Raw genomic sequence first — 25,232 nt, 5'->3', positions numbered from 1 at the left:
GCCAGATGTGGGGCTCTCACTGTGTTTTGGGGGACAGGAGTGCAGTAACCTGCTCTGTCCCTTGCTGGAGATAAGAGCCAGCTGTGGGGGATGTAAATGGAAGGGAAGTATTGCAGTGGCTGGACACAGCTCTGGCTCTGACTGGCACCAGGGACAGGCTGTGGCTGCACTGCGTGGCACAGGAGATTCCTGTGGGTTTTCCATCATAAATTTCTCTTTCTTTACCTTTTTCCCTCCTCTTCCCTTTCTGTGAGCAGATGAAACATGCACTTAATTTTCAGGAAAGTGACTGCTGTGGTAGCAGCTGTGGGAAATCAAATGCACAGCAGGCCCCCGTAATTCACAATAATTTTGTGTAGCAGTTTCTGATGATGTGATATCAGGTGAAAATTATCCCTGCTACTTTCTCGTGTCCTACATCTTTGAACTCCAGCCTTCTTTTCCACTGGCATGTGTGCCTAAGGCTACCAGATTATTGACAGGGGAGAAGAAGTAATATCATAGATTTAGTTCCTAAATCTTCCTTGTAAATGTTTTGCTGGGGATGCACACAGGGTGCTGCTGGAGACTCAGCAGCAAAGACCATTGCTGTTAGCCCTTTAATCTCCACTGGTTTTATTTGTACACACTCTTTTGCTAAGAAGCATCCATTCTGAGCTATTACATTTACCCTCAAATGGGTTAGTTACTTGTGACGAGATAAAAATGATAATGATATCTCTGTGTCACAGGATTTTATTTTAAATGAAAGATCTAACGTAGCATATCATGTTTTATTATTGCTCTAAGTTCAGTTATTAGTATCTGAGGAGAGGCATCCTTCCTCCCCTGTCTCCATTCAGGCTGTGCAGCTGGAGGCACAGGGGGGGATGAGCAGGGGCTCCAGCTGAATTTACCACTTAAATTTAAAAGATTCTGGGAAATGAGTTTGGAAAGATGGGTCCAGGATGCTTATCCTTCATCAGCCAGTGTACACCTGGAAGACATGAGACCCAAAGCTCCACATCTGCTCCCCAGGAAGGAGAAGGCCTCCAGGAGGGGTTTGGAGCGTGTTGTGATGGGAGCAGAAAAGCCCTAAGGCTTCTCTGAGGGACCCAAGAGGCCAAATGGATGTTTTTGACATCACATCAAAGGGTCTCCTGCCTTCTGCTGGCAGAGGAGCAGGATTCTGGGATCAGAGTGTGGGCAGTGACATCAAACTCCTGAGTGAGGGGGGCTCAGGGAGGGAGAGAGCACGGGGTTCAGAAGATATTGGTGAAGGGTGAAACCTCTTGCAATCTGAGACATCATTTCCATTGCTACCTATCAAATGGGGCTGCTACAGCTTGGTTTGAAAGAACCTTTAAATATTGATGATGATTCTGCTCAGCAGAGCGTTGCATCTGCCGAGAGGACCCTGTGAATCTGGAATATTTAATGCAATCAGCTGGGATGGAATGCACAATATGCACCACCTTGTTCAGCCTGTGCATTTAATCACTGCTCTCAAAAGGCTGTTACCTGCAGTAATGCTGTGCCAGGTCTAAAGTGGGGAACAAAAACTCTGCTTCTCAAGGGAATAGCACAGGAGCTCCTTCTGTGGTTCTGGCTCCCTCTCAGATGTATCATCAGAAATGAAGTTGTACTAAATAGTACAGAGTTCATTTGCAAATAAAAGCACTAAATACTATTTATCTGTACTTACTGTGGGAAAGACATTGTGTATATCAACTTAGGAACTAACAAAAACATACAGGAGACATACAGGAATTCTCACTCCTTTTACAATTAATTCAAAATATTGTCCCATTAATAGATTTTTCCCCTACTTTTCACTTGAAAATTCCCCTCCTACCAGGATCTTCCAACCACCCCAGAAGACCACACAATGCTAACATGAGCAAAGCTAATAGTGAGCACAAAATGGGTCAAATTAGATCAATGATTGATGGATTCAGGAAAGAAAGACACCACCAGTGCACTCCCAATGTGTTACTTGGAAAGAGAGGTGTGTTCCTGACACATCAGAAGTGTCAAGAGCTTCTGCAGGGTTCTAATAGCTGATGTATCCTGTTAGTGGAGACATGGACAATAAATAGAATTCTCCACTGATAAAATGAACACAGCCTGAACAGACAAACCTGTGGACTCGTGGCTTGCTGTGCACAGGTGCCTGTGACCATTCCAAGAGCATCAGACCTTGCAGAAAGCTGTTTCAGTGGCTGGGTAAAACCCCCTCCTCCCTTCCCCTCAGCAAATCCACCCCCAGGAGCATCCTCCAGCCCTCCCAATTCAGTCAGCAGCTGGGCTGCCATGGCCCCAGCTCAGAGCACTGGGGCTGGGGCAGTGGGAGATGTCCTGGGAAAGGTAGGCTCAGGTGCAGCTTTGTTTTCTTCCAGCCAAAATTAAAAGAGCTGCATTTAGGAAGAAGCTCTAAGAGAAAAAAAAAATAAAAATAAAGCAAATAATCCAGAAGTGGGGGGAGGGGAGAATATAAAAGGCTCTGGTTTTAATCAGGAAAAGCAATTTAGTTGCAGTTTTCTGCATAATTCTGCTGAAGAAATAAATTATGCAGAAGAATGTGCTTTTCTCCTGAGGCTAAAAAAAGAACAAGTGGGGCTCAGGGAAATGCCTGGGACTTACATGTGTTTGCTATTTAGCTGCCTTTTTTGACAATTCCTTGTAGGTTGAATGGTTTATCCTGTAAGCTTCAGCTCTGAAATGGACTCCTGACAGGCGTGCAGCAGCAGCCTCCTCTCACACGGGAGAAATCCGCTTTTCCTGTGGCATGGGAGCACCTGGGAAAAGCCTTTTCTGTTCTTTCTGGGGCTGTCAGAGCTCCTCACATCCCTGCTGGGGCAGCTCTGCCCCTCTTCCTCCCTGGGGTAGATGTGGCTGTTCCTTGGGAATAACTCGCAGGATATGGAAACCCTGTCAAAAATAGGTGATGATGGAGGCAAGGTTGGCTTTGCTGCTGCTAAAATAAAAAGTTTTTATTTCTTGGATGTTTTGTGCAGCAGTTTCCAAACTCATGAGATGAAGAAGTGCTTTTCCTGAAAAGGAGAAAAATCCAGGTGCAGGACACTGAAATTCTGGGTTTCTTAACAGTAAGAACCTAAATTTTGAAATTACTTATTTTCCACTGAAATGCTTAGGATTGGGACTTCAGAGCTCAGAACACTTAGATACATTTAGAATTTATAATGTAAAATATTATATAATATTATTTAATATTTTATAAAATTTCTATTATTTATTTTATAGAAATAAAGCTTTTATTCTAAGCTTTAAAATATTATTTTAGAAATCCTTAAATGCAAGATCCTCACAAACTACCCTATCAAAATTTGTTGATTTTTTTTTCCCAGCTGATGAAACATGAGTACAAAACTTGTACATACAGTGGTTTTTGCAGGAGGGAAGTGCATGTTGAGAGGCAACGTGTTGAGAGGCTCGTGTGTCTTTAGTTGAAGCAATGAAGAACACTTTTACCCATCAATTCTGAGATGGAAATGAGTTCTGTGAGCACTCTGAAGGTTGTTGTCTCTGTCAGGGCAGCGAGAGCTGTGTGCTCTGGTTTGGGGCAGCACCTCAAGCCCAGCCCTGTGTGGCAGTGGCTGTGTGCACAAAGCCAGGATTGCTGCTGAATCAGCTCACTTTTAGGGCAATTTTCCCCTTGTCCTTCCCCCATCCCCAGCCTGGTTGATTTGCCTAATGGAAGCTGACAGTAAACCTCAGCCCTGATTGTCAGATTTCTCTGGAAACCTCAGGGGAAAGAGAGGAAGGCAGGCATTTGAGGAACAAAAATAGCACACATAATGAGCTCCCTTATTTAGCCAAACTGCTTTTTTAATAACCTCACTTTTCGCTGTCGCCCTGGCACCGACAGACACGCTGAACAGGATCTGCTTTGGGGCTGGGATGGACAGGGGGTAATGGATGCTTGATCCCTCTGTGGAGATTCAGCTTGGAAAAAACATTTGGGAAGAGTCTAAAAAGTGATCTCTTCCTTCCTAATACTTTAGTTTATCTCCATTTCACCCTGGAGGTGCTGCATTTTAAGGGGTATGAATGCATTTCTCTCTACTGATCTGGAGGGATATAACTACAACTCATGCAATCTCCTTTAAAGAGCAGAAATGTATCTGTAAGCCACTTTTGTGGCCCAAGAAGGTTGATTTTACTGAAGGATATTAGGAGGAAAAAGGCCTCTTTGGAATCTAGGCAATAAACAAATATCAAACCTGATTGTTACCTCCCTTCAGAAGTTGACACAAAGATTGATGGTTAATAAGCATGTGTTCTTAATTTGCATTGCAAAATTTTTAACACAAATAACAGACAGTCATCAAAATAATCAGTTTGTTATTTTGTGAGTCTTCCTTTTTCCTACTGCCTACCCATGGGAGAGGAGCTATATTTCTATAAGGGAACAGTTCTATAAGATAACAGATTGCAGTAGGCATCCTCAGTTCCCTGAGTGGGTGCCAGGTTAATGTCTCTCACCAGCTCAGAAAGTCAATGGACACTTTTTTCTGGTCTGGAAATATTTTCCCTCCTTTCTTCATTTTTTTTTTTTTTTTTTTTGCTAGCAGTGTATTTACACACACACAAAGTGAATTTTGGATTCAACAGATGGACAAGATTATAAAGAAAAGACAGGCTGCTAAAGGAAGCCAAGAAGCTGTTGTCTTTGATTTATTGATTTGTTCCAGTCTGAGAAGCTCAGAGCATTCTTTGATAAGGGCCATAAGTGATTAGGAAATAATGAACTAAGGAGATGGGTCAGGAGATGTTGAGATTAGCTCTTCATGGCTGAACAGGTCATGAAGATGAACCAGTCTGCCTCAAATGCTGCCTCTGTGTCAGCTTCTTAAAACTGTTGATTTATTCCTTTATATCTTTATCTTTAATATAAAATATTATCTATTATAATATAATATATAAAATATCTTTACATTTTGCTTCCAAGGAACAAGGTATGGGGGATTAAGTAGCCAGAGGTAGGGACATTTTCACTTAATGTTTCATTAGCTTCTGTATGTTCCTCTTTACTTAAAACCTGTGCAGATGACTGTTTTTACCTTGTTCACCTTGTCAGAGATTTGTATTTAAAAGAAGATTCATGAAATGTTTCCAAATGGGGAAAAAATTCTAGGTTAAATTCAAAGTCTCTTTTGTTCTCCCTGAGACTTAATCATTGACAATTCTCAGTTAAAGGGGAAACCCATTATATCTACATTAGCCCAAAGAAATAATACTGCAGCTCTCAAAAGTCTTCAAAAGTTTTCCCTTGTAAAGTATAGATGATCTCACATTAAATACTGTTTCTGTTTATTTCAGTATCTCCACAGCCAAAAGTTTCTTATTTCACTTGTAATTTTATCATGAGGATTTCAAGGCAAGGCTCATCTTACTCCTGATGATCTTGGGGTAGAAGTGAGGCAGGATAAGGAGCAGTGCCTTGCAGCTAATCATCTTCTGCACTCTTCCATGAAAAGATGACTTTAAACAGCCTGGGATGGCTTGGATTATAACTGTGATGAATATTTGGCAACTCCAGCAGTTGAAGTTAAGAGGTCACTTTGAGTTGTGATTTTAATTCCTGTCCTTAGCGGAGAACTTGGGCAGATTTGGGTGGGGATTTGTTTTCAGTGAAATGCTGGGTGTGTGTTTGGATTTGGTCTCTGGTGACTGGGAGCTGCTCCCCATCCAGCTGCCTCAGAGGTGTTGGTGAGATCCTGGCTGCCTGTTGGGCCAAACAGGGGCTCCAAAATGCCCTAAACACCCTTCCAGGTAGAGCAGGAATATCATTATTTACTGCTCTTTGGTTTACTTCAGTCTCTGATGAGACAAATTACCAACATCACAGCCCCAAATCAGCCATTTTAAATCTTTTCAGGCTCCTCTTCCCCAATGGCACAATAGAAAAATCCTTCAGTAATTACACAGCCACTCATCTTCAGCTGCAGAGCTCTGCCAGCCTTCCTCCTCCCTGTTCCCCAGCCAAGTTTCCTTTAGAAGTCCTTTTAATTGGCTCGTTAGTGTAACCTGAGGCTACCTGTCCTGCTTGGCTGCCTCACTAATGAGACTCAGCTGCCTTTTCTTGGACCCAGGCAGGCTGGAGAAGGATCTCTAAAAGCTGGGCATGTGGGTCTCAGGGCTGTTCTAGCCAGCCCCTGCTAGCCCAGGCTCTGTGGCACCAATGTCACTGGTGGCTTTTGCACAGGCAGGTGCTTCATGCACTCCTGCTCCTCTTCAGACAAGGACTCTGTGCCTAAAAACCCTTCATGGAAATACACAGAGCACTGGCAGTGGAGATGGCTGTGTGCAACCAGAGAAAAGGCCTTTCTGTGAATTCCTGGGATACAAATGCTGCTGAGGAAATTTTCCCTGGACATCAGTGAGAACACAAGTTCAAAGCCATACTGAGCTGGGATTTCTAGCAGCAAACTCCAGCCTGGTCCTATCAGAGTTTGGCACCAAAGATCATTTTATCATTGATGCCACATGCCTGGTGTGGCCCAGACCTGTTACACTGCAGCTGTGGCAGCACAAAGGCTTGGCTTTGATCAGCCTTGTGCCAAATGTGCTCAGCAGCTCCATCTCTGCCCTGTACACACTCCTCAGGTCCTGGGGCTGTGCAGTGAGGAGCTCACCTGACGTGGGCAAAGCCAGGGCTCTGCATCTCCTTCTCTCTGACAGCTGCTCATGGAGAGCAGCTCTTTTGTTCATCCAAGATCAACAGAGGCTGGCAGAGTCCTGGGAGCTGTGTGCCAAACCTGTGAGAAGAACTGGAGCAAGCAGGCTCAGAGCAGTTGTAATGAAACCATTTTTGTTTGGAAAATTTTATCCCATGCACAGTGTTAAACAGTTTGCAGCGTTCATTTCTAAAATTTCAAAACACAAAGAGAGAGGTCGTGTGCTTGCTTGGACTGATAGCAAAACTTTTTCAAAGTAGAGTAACAGACAGCAGTTAAGAACAAATGAGATGATTTCCTTTTGTGCTGGTTGATGATGGGAAGTGCCCCTGTGCTGCAGCTGTGGAAATGCTGTGGTGTTGGGGTTTCTCAGAGGAAGGTTGGAAGTATCCGTGCCAGCTGTGTCTGAAACAGCAGCACTCCAGGCAGAGCCATCCAGGAAAGGTGAACTTGAACCCAGAGATTAAAGGAAAGTGGAATGTTCTGTAGGAAATGGGGCTGGAAGAGTTTGGCTTGTTTAGTCTGGCAAATCACAGACCAAGAGCTGATTGCTGTCTAAAAATACCATCTGGGAGTAGAGAGCAGTGAGAGAGGAATGCATTGGCTAGGAGCAAAACACAGATTAACCATGAATTAATCTAGCCTGGAAATAAGACAGTATTTAGCCATTAAAGTAAGAAGATTTGGGAACACAGCAGCATTAATGCCAGAATACCAGAGACAAATATACTGCCAGTTTAAAGATACATCTGGAAGCGTGTGTGGAAGGGATGATGTGATGCAGTGGCCTCTGTTGTCAGGGACTCTGTGATCCTGTGCTCCCACAGAGCCATCCCTGTCACCATCCCTGAGGAAATGTGCACTGAAGAGTGCTGAAACACTGACACACTCTGGTTAATCACTGCCCTGGGACCAGGTGCTTCTTTGAACCAGAAGGCCAAGAGGGTTTGCTAGGGAAAGGAAGTTTTCCAAAGCCTGTGTTATAAATGGTCAATTCCTACAAGGGGGCAGAATTTAGGGGAGTGCAAAGAGTCACTGGATGTATCAATGCAGAATTAACCTAGTTAATAAAAAGCCTTGTAGGGGGTATAAATTCCCACCTACACAGGTGAAGCTGTGCTAAATTAGGATTAGGCTGGAGCCTTGAGTAGAAGTGGCAGAGTTACATTATCCCTTGTTTAGCTCTTGTAAGGCTGAGTACATCTTCAGTGAAGCACCTGATCCTGGGCATTGGCAGAAAGAAGGTTTTGGATTAGATTTCTTGAGCAGCATCAAAATCCCCAGGGTCCTGTTATTTCCAACTCTTACTCTCTAGCAACCTGGAAGTTACACAGGGCAGGAATTTCATCAGCTTTTGAGTTCCTGAGGATGATCCTGTATTGCTCCTAAGGAAGCTAGAGCCTATCATTTGACAAAAAATGTAATTCTTTCTTTTCCCACCTCTGGGGCAGAGGTTTTGGTTCTCACTGTTAGAGAAATGTGCACCAGCCAGATCTGCCCAATTCAACAAAGCAGCCCAGGCAGGAGCCCCTTCGTGTCCCAGCTCACACAGCAGGGAGCAGGGGCTGGCCTGTGCATTGACAGCAGGAATTATCATCCCATGGCCTTCAGAAGGCTCAGGAACATCAGCCTGAGCCACATCCCATGAGCAAAGAGCATCCCCCAGCTGCTGTGGCAGAGCTGGTGTCCCCAGCTGGTCACCAAGGTGTGTCCTCTGCCAGGGGAACTCCTGGCTGCCAGCCAGCATCTGATGGGCCTCTGTGCTGAATGACAGGCAGATCATGGCTAAAAGCACCACCACCCCTCTGGGTTTGATTTTTGGGAGTTCTGAGCAGATCTGATGCCCCAAAGGCTAAAGCTGCTGCTGCTGCCTTTTGGGAAGCTCTAGTGAAAAGTAATATCTCATCTCCAGGAGAAGACAGCAGTCACACAGCACAGCAGGCACTGGCTTTCATCATTTCAGCAGACACCACTAAATCACACAGCACATCATTTAAAACAAACACTGTATAAGGGCTTGTAAAATAACAATACAAAGCAGCTCTTAAATTTCCCTGGTGTCACACCAAGCCAGTTACACTGGCAAGACTCCAGCTTTTCAGGTGCACACTGTGTGAAAGTGTCTCACTGTGGACAGGACTGGAAATACAGTCCCAGCATTTCATTCCTCCCACATCCTAAGGAGACAAGGTTTCCCCGTGTTGCAGACAGGAGTCATACTGAGATCATGGAACTGTTTACTACACAGCCAGGTCGTGATTTCAAGCTGAGAGGCATGGTCCTCACCTCTAGCAATCCCTCAGCTCGATTTTCTGAACAGTTCATGGAACAGGGAAGGTGAAAATCCATAGGGAAATTGCCTGAGTGATCCAGAGTGGCTGGTGTTGCCTTTTCTGCTCACGAAGTATTGAACTCCAATAGCACTGTTTGGCTGTGGAGGGAAGTGCTGTTGGCTGCAAATACAGTGTCTGGGATATAAACTCCTCTAGTTTCTAATAAGGATTAATTACAGTCATTTTCAGCTGGATAGAATATCCTCATTTCTATCCTAATCTGTTCACCAGCACTGCTGCTAAGCCTTGTGTGCCTGACACCTTTGTCTGATGGATGACTCGCTTCTTCCACACGTAGAAATCACCCTGAAGCCACAGGAACAATGACATTATTAAATTACAGCAAACCTCCTGCCCTGGACTTTCAGCCCTAGAGGGTGAGGTTTCCTCTGTGGTGTCCCTGTGTGCCCTGGACACTGCTCCAGTCTGGTGTGTCCCAGCCTCACACAGCTCTTCCCCCTTTGCTCTTACTGACTCCCACTGGAAAGATTTTGGGGCTCTTGCTAAGCAGGGATTGACTTTTGTGAACAGCTGCTGCTGCAGAGAGGTGAAATCTGTAAGGTCAGAGCTTACACACCCACAGTTACTCCATCACCTTTGATAGTTTGCATTTATTATTAGAAAGTTCCTCTCTCTGGAATGATGCTGAACAATTTACTGTTCCAGACCTGTCCTGTTGTCTGGTAATCTGACTCTAGTCCTTATGCTGCTTTTCTCACCTTGAAATGGATTTTGCCATTGGCATACTGGGATATTAGGTGGACACAGATGCTTTGGAATAGCAGCATTTGAAAAATCATGTGCACTTATTACTTGGTGGAATGTTTCTGTTCATTCCTGTTCCTTACAGGAGGTGGAGTAGCACTCAGGGATGGCTGGAGAGTGTATGAGAAGATCCTGAGATGTTAAAATGAAAAAGCAGCCCTAGCCAAGGCAGTATGACTTGGGAATTCTGCTTTTCTTAAAGAAAAAAAATAGGTGATTTTTAGATTGTTTACCTACAGCAATTAGTCCTGTATTGACAGAAGATTAATCAACTCTTTTTAGTGACTCTTCACTAAGTTTTGTTGTTTTCCAGTACAGTTTGATGGCTGGAATGGACTTAGCCCATGTTAATCAAGAAGACCCATCACTGTGCAGTCACTGATAAGCAATTATCATGTAAAATAACAGCAATGAACTCAAATTGCCCTCACTGCCCATCACTGCTCTGCTTTTTATCGTAATAATATAGTCCATTAAAACCTACAATCACTGTAATGTTTATGCATTATTGGGGAGATAAATTGCATAATTCTCATTTTACAATTTAAATGTAATTAGTAGCTTACTAATGATTAAAACCTGAATTTGCTAGACTATCAGTTTTTCTAACACTTGCCAAAATTATAGGTAATTACTTAGAGCTTGCAATAATTATAAGTCCATCTTTTAAATAATTAATGTGCACTTTCATGGTAGAAAACAGCCAGTAATCAAACGACCTCTGGCTTTTACAGCAAGCCCATGCAATTAGTCTTATTGTGTAGGTCTGTAGAAATGTTCCCATCATAAGAGTCTCTTAAGTTGGCAGCCCTGATGGTGCTGGCTGTTGTGTTTTGTGGTACCAGACAATGATTAACACCCAACAGCCTTTGGAGATCAGGGGTGAGGACAAAATCTGAGTGCATTTCCTGAGCCATGGGATGCAAACCCAGAAAAAGGAATTACAGGTGAGAGGAGTTGGAAGTTTTGTTGTCTCTTGGGCTGTCAGATATTCTGCTGAGGGGATTTTTCAAGTCCATTCATCTTTTGTATTGTGTGACTTGAATCATTAGCTCAGGAAGGAACTCCCTGTCCTGGGGGGCCTATGTGGTATAAAATTATTATTTTTTTTTTTTTGGGTGGTTGTATCTTTCACTGCTGCTCTAAGGTAGATGCTGCAGAATCACAGAACCATGAACAGAGCTACCAGCTCATCCAGCCACTCACCCAGCACTGCCTCTGGAGCCCTAAACTGCTAAACCACATCAGCAGATGCCAACACACCCAAGGTTGGTGACTCCACCACTCCCCACTGTAACAGTGCCTTGAGCCCCCTTTCAACAGTGACACCCACTTTTAACAGGGCAAATTTTCTTTCTAGTGCTTAACCTGAATCTCCCCTGGCTCAGGTAAAGATCATTTCCTCTCATCCTCTCACTGCAGGCACAGCAGAAGAGACCCAGCCCCTCCTCACTACAATTTTCCAGGCAGAGGGGTCCCCCCTGAGCCTCCTCAAGACTAAACAAACCTGGTTCTCTTGGCTGTTCCTCATCAGACTTGTTTTCCACACCCTCCAGGAGCTTTGTTTCCCTTCTCTGGACATACCCAAATATCTCAGTGTCCTTTTCAAAGTGAGGAGCCCAGAACTGCTGCAGCATTCGAGGTGTGGCCTCACCAGTGTCCAGCACAGGGGATGGTCACTCTCTGCTCCTGCTGACTGCATTACAGGCCAAGGTCTCACAAACTTTATATAAATGGGGTTTTTTTTTCTCCATAGTCTCAAAATTGAATGGAGTCTCAGTGGGAAATAGATCCCTGACTTGTGAAGCCCAGAGGTGTCTGCTCACCAGATGCATCTGGCCCAAATCCTTAACCCCTGTGTTTGCCATCATCAAGTAGTGAAGAATTCTTGAGGCCTGGAGGCTCTGTGCAGAAATCAGAAAGCACAGGACTGGTTTGGTTGGATTAATTAGAGCCCACGTGCCTGAAAAGCTTTGTGAATCCAGCCCTGTTTCCCACAGATGCACCACATCCTTTCACTTTGCATTTTCAAAATCAAGAAAAAAAATCGTCCTTATTAGCCAAAGCTGGTAACAGCAGTGATTCTGGTATTTGCTGTCTTCTCTTCAAACCTGTCTCCAAGACAAATTTCTGTGGTATTGCTTTCTGTGAATAAACAAAAGAAAAAAAAAAATAATAAAATAAAATAAAGCAACTCTACAGAAGGTAAAATCAAACCTTAAAATTAGTGTCAATGCTTCTAGGGTCAATGCATCGATCTCACCAGTGGAACTAGCACACTGTGGTGGGCTGTAAACACATTCCTGTCTTTGTGGCAGTGTAAATGAAGAGTTTTTGTCCAAGTCTTGCTCCTCAGCTCAAGAATCTGCCCTTTGCCTCCATGCCCTGCACCCTTCTCCTCCTCCCATACCCAGCACCTGCTCCCAGCGTGGTGAGGGGTGATCAATGCACCTGCAGTGCCAAAATGGAACAACAAGCAAAGCACTTAACATCTGAAGCCCAGCTTACCTGTCCCTAAAATGAGAATTATGGTGCTAGTTACCACAGCAGGGCGATGGGATTAATTAATGTTTATAAAGACTTGGAGGTCTTCAGATGAAAATTGCTACAGTATATAAGTGCAAAGTAATTATGATTATCGTTACTTTCACTTGCATGTATAGACTGTAATTAGCTGTGGATTGCATTGCATTGACTGTGAATAATTTAAAAGCTCTCTTCAGGAAGTTGTCACTTTAAATGTTTTTATATTTTGCATTTAATAATACCACGGTTTGGCTTCTTTTTCCCTTTCCTTACCCTCTGATAGTGATATATCCTACTGTGTTGGAGCCCTGAATATGAAGCAGTCTGTTTCTTACCCTGCTTTCCTTCATTTGAGGAGAGGAGAAAATATGATAGAATAGAATTCTGTGCTGATGAAGGAGTTTATTTAACTCTGCAGGATGCCCTGGCAGGTCCTTCCTGTGCAAACTGCTGGGGAGAGCCTGGGGCTCACCCACCCTGTACTGGGGGCTCTTCTTGCTCCTCCAAACTCCTGCACAGTTTGGAGTGCAGGGGACAGGGCTCAGCTGAACCCACAGCTCTGTTGAGCACCCCCTGCATTTTCACCTCGTGGCTCCACTCTGTATTGAACAAAGATCCTCATTTCTCTGCAGCATAAAGGAGTAAGGAACAATAGCTGGAGACTCCTTCTCTGGGCTTGTGTCTTTTGAAATGCTTCCCAAGTGTCTCTCTGAGCCTTGTTTTGCAGGCCCACGTGTGGCAGCATGCTCATGAAAGAAATCAAGAGTTGTTTACTGTATCTGTAAATGTGGATCAATGGCTTGTTAATCCATGCCAGCCTCACTAAAATTAACAGCGTCTGAAAGAATAAATGACTTTATGGTGATGGATAATCCACCTAGAGTAAGGCATTATTAGAGGAGATGTAGAACCTGGGAAGGCAGGGGAAGTAGCTCATTTGAGAGGAGAAGGCTGCTGTCAGCAAATGCTTTTGCAGGCAGTTATGCATGTTGAATTACTGTGGAGAGAAAGGGCAGGAGCATCAGCTGGCCTCACCTGGCACAGTGGAGATGCAGGGATTTACACCTGCTGAAGATCCAGGTCTGATCTAAAGACGAGATCAAATCCATGAAGAGACTTCTGGTGATCTCAGTGGATTGAGATTTCCAGTCTGTAAACACCCACATCTCAGCCTCCTGACCCCCAGGTGTTCCTGAGGTGGGAATATTGCTCTCCTGGCCACTGGAGACTGCAGTGACCCTCCTGGAACAGCTGAGCCCCTCACCTCCCTGCAGGTGCTTTATTCATGTGCTCTGCCTCCCAATGCTTGGTGTTGATATTGAGGTAAATCAGGGCCAAAATAATTAGACTAAAAGGTGGGGGAAAGAAGAAAGCTCTTCCTCAGTTCTCTCTAATAGAATTCCTTATTGGCCCATCTCCTGGAGATGTTAATCCTCCCCACATGAACTTAATTTTGTAAGAATGACCACACCAGGTCAGACATTCTCCTCTCCAAAAACATGACTTGGCTTGGGGTGTGACACATGAGTACATTTGGACTTCCTTTTTAGCCTGTGCTTTTTCTCTGTGGGGTTTCAGGATGCTGGATTGGGCTGTGGCTGTGAAAAGAGTGCAGTGCCATTCCTGGCCAGTACTGTAGGAGACAAGTTGTTGTGTTGGATTTGGTAAAGAGGGGCTGGGAACCCCTCCGAGTTCCTGGCTGAAGTTATGAGAGAAGAAGAATTTGTACAAGGAATTTTTTTTTGGAAGTTGCACTCCCAAGAAGAGTAAATGAGAGTTATTCTTCAGGCTCTCAGTATTCAGATCACAACTTCTTGCAGACAGGTCTGTTGTTGCTGTAATTAGGCTTAGTTTACAAAATCTTTCACTTAGCATTTTACAAACTGCCTGGTGATTTTTTAAGTGCCCAGTTACCCTTAAGACAAAACCATTAGAGGCTGTGATGCTAGAGCCTTGAGTAATTGTAAGGTAAAAATCTTAGGTAAGAGTACTTAGCCTCAGCCAGACCCCAATTGTGGCTTGTGATTAGCAGTGACAACCTGTGGCTGCTCTCTCCACCTCCAAAACCTGCTACAACCTCTCCACCAAAAGCCACTGGAACAGTAGATCTGTCCCTTTAATTAGAAGTGTATTAATAAATCCATCTTGTTCCCTAATCCCCACACACATAGTGCAGTGATTCATTAGCACAGGAAGAGACAATTTAGATTTTCTCAGATAATAGCAGCTGTCACTAATGAAATTAAAGGAGGAAATGCAAATCTGGAGTTGGACAAGCTGGTCTGGCAGGGAGGAAGGTGACAGGCTGGTGTCAAGGGCCTTCTGCACAGCTGAAAGGAGGACAGGGGCAATTCCAGGGGCATCAGCAGCTCCTCAACAGAGATTCCTGGTTCTGGAATACCAAACTTAACTTTTTTCAGAAAGAAACATTTTCACAACTGCAGAGGTTTGGTATTTTCCACTTATCCTAATAAGAAAACTTACTGGAAACAATAATGCACTGGGAGAAGTAATGCTGATTATGTCAATAAGCTGCATGTAAAAATGTTTAATCACTTTCCCTCAGCTCCATTACTGATTATTTTAATTTATAAGTGTAGCTGTCAGTAAAGATCCAATGCAGTTTCCACTGACATGTGAAAGCTTTTTAACTGTAGCTGGTGCTGAATTAGTTCCTAAATAAACCTCTAGTCATCACTTGAAAGGTCTGTGCTAAGTGTGTCATAATGGAACTCATAATAAACACATTTCCCTGAACTAATGCTAGAAGATCAAATGCATCAGGTTCCTGTGTTAGCCACTGAGCCAAGAGAGGGAAATGGAATTGAAACATCTCTTCTGTCATTTACACATGGGAGTGAGAGACATGCTTTCTCATTATAGGTACTTAAGGGCTATTTTTAATAAAACACCTTCTGTTGGCTTGCCCTTGAACTCTGTCTCCTTCACCCAATTTAAGCAGAACTCTGTGAGGGAGAAATGTAACTCCAAGCTTGCCCTGCAAACTGTTCAGACTCAGCTCTAATCCTGCCATCAGGAGGGGTTTGAAAAGTTTAAATCAATTGCCTGTGGAAAATCAATTATGAAGCAGACAAGTTTGCCCTTGTGGCAAGTGGAACTGATTTGGCTGTGGAATGCTTTTTCTTTAGAAAGTTATATTTGAGGTCTATGGCAGCAAACACTGGGAGAGAAACCAAACAACTTTGTAGTTCAGTGCAGGAAGCTGCAGTGATACAGGGAGCCATTTTCAGACATGGAACCATTCTGGATATATCTTTGCAGATATTCAGAAAGCAGTGTCATCATGAGAGTGATAAACACAACCAGGGGACCAGAGAGGTTCTGGGATCTCTGCCAGTGGAGATGTTGAAGCCCCATCAGGTGCTTGGCAGTCTATTCTAGCTTAGCTTTGAGCAGGAGGTTCCTAAAGGCTTCCAAGGTCCCTTCCCACCTGAATTATTCACTGCTTTTGTTTCTATCCCACAGACAATCAGCAGTGGGAGAATAAATGACAAATAACTATCATCACAAACATTTTCTGGTGGATGGCAGGCATTTAACACTCAGCAGAGCTTGAAGATCATTCAGAACAAATAAGAATCCTCAGTGAAACAAGTGAGTGTCAACAGGAAGTAATTTGGTTTCCTGTGCATCAGGTATCACCAAGGGAGCAGGGGCAATGCAGTGCTTCAGATCATTAAATCTCAGGTTGGAACTGTGTATGTTTTTCTCTGAAAACCAAGCATTGACTCAGTGTCTGACAATCTCTGAGTGTCCTGGCATGACAAATAAAAGGTGGAAATGTGAATTGCTCTGGAAGACCACCTTGGCTCTAAGCATGTACCAGTCACCTCATCAGCTCCACTGAGCTGTGCCCAGTCTTAGGGAAGAGATGAACCTTGTAAAACCCAACATCAGAAAGCAGTTTCTGGCTTCTTCTTTCACTAGTTTTCCTTCCTTCCTCCATTATTTCTTCTTCTTTTTTTTCTTTTTTTTTCCCCTTCTTCTGGGGATATTTTTCAGATCTGTGATTGATACTTGATAGGACACAGCTGAGCAATAAATCAGATATTGTTGCAGAGTCATTTTAGTGAAGTGACAATAAAATTGTAATTTATTTGTTGTCATTTAATTGACAGCTTGAGTTAGGGGAATGTGTCAGTGGATTTCTCCTGCTGGGTATGGGGAAAGGACATAACATCATGTGGTGGTGGGGAAAGGAAACACTTTTTTCTCCATTGTCAGGAAACATTGTGTTACCATAATGTCCCACCGAGGCTGTGAGCAGTCCTTGGCTCTACAGAAGAGGAGGAAAAGACTCTGTTTGTTGTTAAAACTGCCTTAGTAACAGCCCAAATCTTCAAGAAGCCTTTTAATAAGAAATCTGTTCAGAAGGGAAGGGTGGCTAAGGAGCTGAAGAACTCGGTGGCATTTCTCATTCTCGTTGCAGCCTGAATAGTGATGGAGAAAGGGGAAAGGCAGAAGTGGGTGAAACTCCACTTTTGAATGGTCAAACAGCTGCAACAAAGAGAGATTTTTGTTACAGAACCATCTGGTACAGGCAAATGAGAGGTCAGACTGAAAAGCAGGGAACACAGCTCATCAGGGGAGTAACTGATCAGACACTGGGAGCAATGGGATGAGTGAGGAATGATGGAGAACGTTGCAGGTTTTAATTTCTCACATCTTCCATTTTATTGTTGGATAAAGCAGTACTGAGGTGATTTTTAAACAATGCAGGAATCACACTGAAACTTACCACAAGTGATTTGCTCTGAGGTTTTTCAGAGCTGCACCACAAAAATCCCAGAGAAGCCTCTCCCCTCCCACCACCTGTATTTGTAGAGCTGTACAGCAAATGTTGTAATTACAAGTTGGTACAAGTAAAATTAATTGACCACTAGTCTGTTTTTAATTAGAATCAGGCAAGCTTGGTAATCTTCTAACATGTCCAGGAAAGCTGGATGAGCGTGTAAGTGCACCCATGCATTTTATTGATTTGAGTTAAAAATTCAGCTCCTGAAATGAAACCCATAAAAACCAAAGCACGTTCTGGGATCTGAGAGTCTCTTCCACACACAGAGTACCAATGTTTCTACATTTCCTTTTCTCTGGATACAGATTAAAACCAAGAATATTTAACAGTTAATACCCAGTATCTTATTTTAGAGAATTTTCTTCTTAATAATAGTTAGAGACATTGTTTTATAATTGCATATTTCATACCAGGGATGTAACAGCCACCACCATGAAAGCATCTCTGAGACACAGAGGGTGAAATACATCCCTCCTCCAACTCAGAATGAAATCTATCCCACCAAATTTGCAGCCTGGCACAGAAATAAATGTCATCTAGTGGCTTCGGTGGCGTTTGCAGTGTATCTCACATTTTCTGTCACAGTTACTGGAAAATACCAAGGTATCTCAGAAATGCTGGCAGGGGATATTGATTGGAAAAGACTGGAGGAGGGCTGAGTTTAAATGCCAGCAGTGTGTATCAGAGGAGCTGCTGGTGGTTCCAGCAGGGATGGGGCACAGCACGAGGAAATAACTTTGAAACAGAGCCAAAGAACGACAGAGCCAGCCAGGAGCTCCCAGGAGGATTTGATGAAGTCTGGGCTGGATTCTGGCCTCCCTGCAGAGGAGGCTGTGGGGCTGTCTCACCTGAGATGAGCCATCCCAAGAGTCAAGTCATATCCAGCTGAACTGCCTCAGAGCCACGCTTTTTGCTGTTATGCCCCAAAATTTTTCACTGGGACAGGTAAACACCTTAATATGGATTTATCTGCCTGTCCTTTCAGCACCTAAGATCAAAAATCAGGCTGCAGGTTTGATGTGCCTCTGCTGTGATGAGTGATGCCTCTTTCTGTGTCCCTGGAGGAGAAGATGTACTCAATGCCCCTGAAACCCAGCTGAGCTAAGGTCAGAGCTGGCCAGTGGCACAGAGCCTGGGATCTGCTGGGGTTCATCATTACAGGGAGGGGTAGGAAGCAGGAAAGCTGGACTGGCATGGGCATCTCCTTCCCTTGGTTCTTCTGAGACCAATCTACCCTTAACCTGCAGCTCTGGGGACAGGCTGTTCTCAGCTTTGTGAGGTGGCAGCACCCAGGAGGGCAGGAGAAAGCAATTCTTAGAGGGTAAAATCTGGGGGACAGCTCTGTTTGACTTGGAGGGCCTTTCTGCAGTGTGTGATCAAGTCCTGAGCATTGTGTCTCCTCGTTGTGGCACTGAATGCCCTCAGAGCACCACTGGCATTTCCTAAACACACAGGGATGCCCTGTTAGCCATCTGCTGCTCTCTCCTGTCCCAGCTCTTGGAAAGCTTAACTTGATCTCTCCTGTGCCTCTTTTATGCATCAAACTTTTCAGCAGATTTTTTGTTTCCGTGGTGCATCTGCTTGGAGGAAGTATTTTCTTCTTTCCAGGTTTCTTGTGCTTTTTTAAAGTGCATTTCCCACTCTGCTCTGCCATATTGCACCTGCCAGGCTGAAGGGGTTTTTTTCTTCCTTTTTAATACTGTAAATGTGTCTTACTCTCATTAACCTCCTGGTTGGTAAAATAAGAAACACAGCACAACCATGTTTATATGAAGCTGACTTATTATCCAGGACTGGAATAACAAGTGTTTCTATGGGAAGAGGCATGAAGGACAGGCACTAATTGCCCTTTAAGGAACTCAAGCCTAATACTCTCCTGCTGTTAATTCCTCATTTTCCTGATCTCCACAGTCACGGTAGCAGAGCAGTTTGAGGAGGTCAGGGCTATATTGGCTAAAAAATGATAAATGCTTTAATTTATCTGCAGAGCCGATGTCAAAGTGGCACAAAGAGGAGCCAGGCAGCCGGAGGTGCTGGGACAAAGAGCTGGGAGACAGCCCCGTTTCATCCTCCAGCCAAAGGCCCTGATGCTCAGGTATCTCTTGCCTAATTAAATTGTCTGTGTGCCCAGGTGGGGAGAGATGCAGAGTGCAGTGTACAGAGCTTCCATGAGCTGAGTGATTTCTGCAGCAATCACTGGAGGAGTTAGCTAATGGCAGGGTACGGCAGCATCCCGCTGAGTTTCCATTACCTTGTAATTTTCAGCTTGTTCACTGTTGCAAGAATGCCCCTGTCTTGTAATTCCTCCAGCATTCATGTCTCATCTTCTCCGGGCTTGAAGTACATAAGATGCTTTCTGCAGGGGGATTTATTGAGATAAGTTATTGAAGTCGAGCTCTGAGGCAAGCATCCAATATTATGCTATTCATCTCTGAATTTATGTTCCTTCTTTCTTTTGAAGGTCTAATGTAATCACAAACAATTTGTTTTGTATATGTTTAAAAATTCATCATTTTCTTGTACAATGGAAAAAACAGCACTTGTAGTTCATTAGTGGTGGGATTCACAAAACATCTGGCTTTTCCTTTTGATGTAATTTCTGTTGACTAAAATTCTGCCTTCATTTTGAGTGGTTCAAGTGAGGAGGCAAAATCACTCTCTGCCAGAAACTCATTGCATGTGCCCATGAGTCAACCTGTGTAATCTTACAGTTTGAGACAATTATATATATATATTTATTAATTTTTTCACCCTTTCTGGCATATTCTGATCATCTTCCTGAGATCTGGCAGAAACCCCTTCTGCTGACCCTCTCACAGGGAGGGTCTCTGTTCCTTGGCTCTTTCTTCTGTTGGAGCTCCCTGTGCTCCTTTTTGGAGCCCAGAGCCTGGTACTGAGCTTCCAGCTTTCAATAAGTGAGAAAAAGGTGGTGGGATTGTCCCTGCCCTACAGCTGTGGGTGTTAGTAGAGGTCTTAACGGCCAAGAACAGAAAAATTCCACTGGGTAGCGACTGAATTCAGTTCAGGAATAAACCAGACTCAAAGCAATCTGGCCAAGCTCACTTGGGATACCTGTGGTGGAGCTGGGAATTAACCAAGCCCTCTTCTTCCCATTCCTTAACCACAAGCCACCACTTATTTTTGAGTAGCTGACATTTGACTGTAAGCTGAATGTTCAGAAAGAATAAAGAGACCCCAGGAGCCTCAGCAGATGAAGAGTCAAGTGCTGATCACAAGGAAGACCACTGGGGTAAAGCATGGGCAAGATCTTTAGAGCTTACTCCAAAGCACACCAGAGTCAGGAAAAGTCTCTTCAAAATGTCAGGTCAGGAACTTACTACTGCTGTGTCAGATGTTAGAACTGTTGCTGCTGTGTGCTGCTAACATAATAGTGGTTTTCTTCTAGGGCAACAAATCAGGTTGATAGGGAGGAAAATGTGACCAGACAGCAAAATTTCCAAATTTACAGAAATGGTGAAAAAACCTGGGTCTGCAAAATCTGCTTTAGGCAGGATGTATTTTCCTTTGCACAGGGTTAACAATATTGCTGAACTATTCAGCTGCTCCTGAGAAGAGAGGTGAGAAAGCAGATGTAAGCTCCACAAAGCCACACATAAAAGTTCAGAGAAGGGTTTTCTGCCCAAGAGACTCAGCAGCAGCTGAGAGCTCCTGATCCCACCTCCTGCCATGTCCATCAGCCTGGGCAGATTTGTTCATTTGCAGGGCTTAATCCACTTCCAGCCTAGTGGAAATGTCAGAAACTCCATGGAGATCTGTACCTGCCTGGCATGGCTGCTGCAGGGCTCAGGATGCAACTGATCTCTTTCCATAAAGGTGTTTGTTTCCAGATGAATGCACAGAGCAGTGTGAGGGCTCTCGGGTCACTGGGAGATGCTCACACTCATCATCCTGGGATCAGCTGCATCCAGCGGTACCTGAGGCACAGCTGTGTGCTGCTGCAGCACCTCTGCCTCCCTACTCCTTACTCATGACCTCCTCTATCTGTCCTGCTGGTCTGGCAGGTTGCACTTTACATTCCTGAGGCAAAAGGTGTATCTTTTTTTCCAAGGTGTATCTGCAGAGAACAGGTTTTGCTGGCATGGTCCGTCACTTGCAGTCTCCAGCTGTTTGATCTCCCTTGTGGCAATCATGTCAGACAGAAAAACAATGAATTTCACAGAGGAATCTGTCTTTCCAGAAGGGATTTACAGGCAGAGGAAAGTCAAGCTGCCATAAAGCTGTGTGCAGGTTGCTGCTGGGGGCCGTGTCACAAATGAGTGTTTTAAGGTCACTTCAAGCATCACCAACACAGGTGTTGGCAAAAGCAGGCTCAGTAGAAAAGAGAAAGCACAGCAAAGTTCATGGACAAGGTTCTACAGTAACTCACAGGCCTAACTTACAAATCTAAAGTATTTAGTGGTGTGGAGAGCAATATTCACACACATTTGCTGTGGCACGTTCCCACTTGCACACACACAGACCTAAAGAGCCTGGACAAGCTGTGAGAGAATTCCCCTGGAATTCCATGAAGTGCTCACATCAAAAGCCTTTGGATCTTCCCAAGGGGCCAAGGCTTGAGCCCCAGGGCATGGGGGATCACACATTCAGTGGCAGGAGAAGGCTTCTTCCCCAGGGACAGGGATTTTGTGTAGTGCCACGTTTCTCAGTGCTGTGTTTTTATTTATACAGCTCAGGCTATTTTTAAGATAACCCCACCTGCCTCCTGCACAGCTTCACCTCCCACCTGTGCTTCTGGTTTGTCTGGGGCTTACCTGAGAACTTAAGCTAAAGGAACTGCATTTGCAAAGGGAAATAATGTGTTATTTAATCTGTGTCAACTGTTTAACATGAGGGGTTTCATTCATTTATTTAATTCATCCATCCACTTATTTTTTTACACCTTCCTGTAAACACATGGCTGTAATCACTGTGAGGTGCTGCAGTTTGAAGCACTACCCTGGTAAAACACGACAGCTTTTGTCTTTCCTCAGAGCTCCCAGAGCTTCAGATGGAAGAAGATGGAGAATTAGAAAGTGATCTCATTATCCTCTATTGTGCATTAACAAAACCCTGCCACTAACACACTGAATACATATGGACGTGGAAATAATTGCTTAGTGCAAGTCAGATTTGGATTTTTCCTCTCACTTTATTATCTGGATGCTGAAGGGAATATTAGTGAATTGTGGCATGGGAAAGTAGGTCAACATCAAAGCTGGATGGAGGGGAAATGTGGTCAAAAAGTACAAGACTGACCCTCTTCTAGTGGGCAATTGAAAAATACACTGAAATTACAGCCAGAATGATCCAACAGCTCTTCCTCTGCTTGTACTTTTGAAGAGCTTGGCAGTGAAACTGTTGTGTAGGCATGTCCTCAAAAAAAAAAAAAAGGAAAAGAGAAAGAACCCTGTATTGATTTAGACAGAAAAGTCAAAAGGTTTCTGCTGCTGCAACTGTGATAATAAATTCAAAAATATTTCAGAAACTTCTGGCTCTCAACATGCCATGCCAAGGGGATGAGTGTCCTGGAGGAGAAGCTCCCCAGTGTCCAGGGGGTGGTGGGACAGGATTGATGACTGTGCTGCTGAGCCATGCACAGTGCTCAGCATGGGGAGGGCTTTGCTCTAAGGAAACCTCCAGCCCTCTGCTGCCTCCCAGCCCCTGAGCAGCAGCTGCCAGCACTCAGGAGAAGCTGGGCACAAGAGAAGAAAGGTCAGACTGAAAAAGTGGAGCTGGACTTAAAAAGTGGTAGAGATAAAGGGACAGAAAGAGTGTAAGAGAAAAAAAAAAAAAAAAAGTGGGTTTGGTTGTTTGTTGTTTTTGTCTTTGGTGCCAGCAGATTGCAGCATTCCTTGTTGGGAAAGGCTCATCATGGGAGATGAGGTTTGCACACAGGGTTTCAGTGCAGTCTCCCAGGGCCAGAGCTAATCCATCCTCCTGTTGGGCTCATTGTCCTTTCTGGGATGAAGCAGAGCCTCATTTCCTGAGGTGCCATCACCAGCAGAGACTGAACACTCTCCTCCTGCCCCAGGGTGGGGACTGTTTCTGTCTAAGAGAAAAGGCCAAGTTTCTGTAAAGCAAAGGAAAGCAGGTGGAGGAAATGAGGTGAAGTACTGGTGTACCACCTGTCCTAATGTCGAGGGGAAGATGGGCTTAAAACACATCAAACTCAACACTTTCTCTAAGCTCCACTGTTCTACAGCTAAATGGGCTAAAAAAGGATAAAAGTGTGATTTCTTCTCACAGGTGGTGCAAGGAGTGTTGACTCAGTTGGCTGTAATTTGGAAGAGTGTTGGTCCTGATTTAGCTCTGGGGAGCACAGAACTGCCAGTTATGGCACAAGGGAAGTTTTGGATTAATCTGCTGTGAACCACTTAAGCCTAGTCAGCAAACTGCAAAATAATTTTCCCATTTCCAGCCTGATAAATGACCTAATGCTCAGATGGAGCCACAGAGATCCAAAGTCTGTTTCATTTCAGGTGCATTGACATGCAAAACACCAGGGTGATGAGGATTTTTTGAACAAAAGGAAAACTAAAAATTTTAATTGAAAGGGCTCATGGTTCTTCCATTTGCTAATCACAACTCTTTGTTAACAATTGTCACAGATTTCCCCAGCACTGGGGCAGGGGCACAGCATAATATAAAAGAAATAATGGGGAAAATATTGCAGACAGACTTCTCTAAAGAGAGAGGTGGAGCCTGGGCAGCCCATGGTTTCAGTCAGGGAAATGCAGTCAGGAAACACAAGGTTTCCCTGACCTTAAATGCTTTCATTGGACTGATTTTTTAAAGGAATAACCATTAATACAGCACATCTGCTGCAGTGCCCTGCAGAATCTCTGGGGGGTTTAGGCTAATATAAATTCTGCTTTTGAGGAGTCACAGTTTTGTCTGCCTTTTAAATAGCTGTTTACTTTTCCCCTTGAGTAGGCACTGGCTCTGAGCCAGAACCGCCCTGTGGCCCTGGGCACATCTCTGACCTTCTTCAGCTGCTGCTGCTTTGGGATGGGAGCAGCAGCACACATCCAGGTGTTGGTGTGCTCTGAGGATTTGGCCACACAAGGCCTGAGTGAAGCAACCCAAAGTGCAGGAGTTGTTCATCCTGTGAAGTCAACACTCATTTCATTTTATTTTCTTCACGTGGATTCCAGCACTGGTTGAAGTTTCACTAAACTGAAATGGAGAGGTGTAAAACTGGGGCAGTGGTGCTGCAGGTCCCCCCTGACACTGGGACCAGGACATGTTCTGTGCCCCAGAGAGGAGTGGGATCAAGAGGAGAGGAGGCTGCAGGGGCTGATTTTGGGTTGGGTGGAACTGGGTTTCCTCCCAGCAGTTCCCAACAAAGGCAGCTCCAGACCCTTCCATCCCTCAGCAACGCTGGAATTTGATTTTATGGATTGACACGGATTTCATTCAACACAGGGATTTGCATAAAATGGCTAATGGTCTATGCTGTGATAATACTAAAGTCAATAACAGTGTCGAGGGGAAAAAAGGACAGATCAGTGCAGAATGAAAATGCCTACCAGGAATCTCACCACCTAGAGAGGTGAAAATCCCTGCTGCTGGCACAGGGCAGAAGCTCAGATGCCACAGCAGAAAGGTGAGCAGTGACTGTGTGCCACCCCAAGGAAAGGGTGTGGCACGTGGGGAAAAAGGGAACCATGTTGAAAAGGAAAGAAAGAGGATTTATCTGAATAATAAGGCAGGAAGCTAGGGCTTATTTATCTGCTTTTGAATTTTAATGATCAGTTCGAGTGATAATTACAGAATTTCTATATTTATATAAAACCAGCACATAAAATAGCACAATTTGATATTTATGAAGTGCCAGTTTTCCATAAATACAGAGATTTGTTAATGAGCGCTGGGAACTATTCATTAAAATTCAGAAGTAGATAAATAATGAATAGGAATTGCTGTTTATTCATTAAAATCCTTAAAAAAAAAAAAAAAAGGCAAAGAAAAAAATATCTCCTCACTTATTGTTGATGAATCCAGCCTGTTTTATAAGCGATTTGTTTTAATTAATGCCATTTGACAATAGTAGTGCCAAAATAGCAGAGTCACTCACACATTGCAGGCTCTAAGGAGGCCTGCATAAATCTG

The 25,232-nt window shown here is 44.1% G+C and overlaps 1 long non-coding RNA gene across 1 annotated transcript in view; it reads left to right on the top strand.

Moving 5' to 3' along the window:
• LOC111937639 (uncharacterized) overlaps nt 1-25,232 on the top strand; it is an 86,087-nt gene that overhangs the window by 31,453 nt on the left and 29,402 nt on the right. The window contains exon 3 of the long non-coding RNA XR_002868692.2: nt 19,108-19,215. This is a non-coding gene — a long non-coding RNA (uncharacterized LOC111937639). The remainder of the gene's footprint in view (nt 1-19,107; nt 19,216-25,232) is intronic.

This window comes from Cyanistes caeruleus, chromosome 21 (assembly GCF_971803275.1).
Source record: "Cyanistes caeruleus chromosome 21, bCyaCae1.hap1.1, whole genome shotgun sequence".
Lineage (NCBI taxonomy): Eukaryota > Metazoa > Chordata > Aves > Passeriformes > Paridae > Cyanistes > Cyanistes caeruleus.
This window is presented reverse-complemented; position numbering and strand designations above follow the sequence as displayed.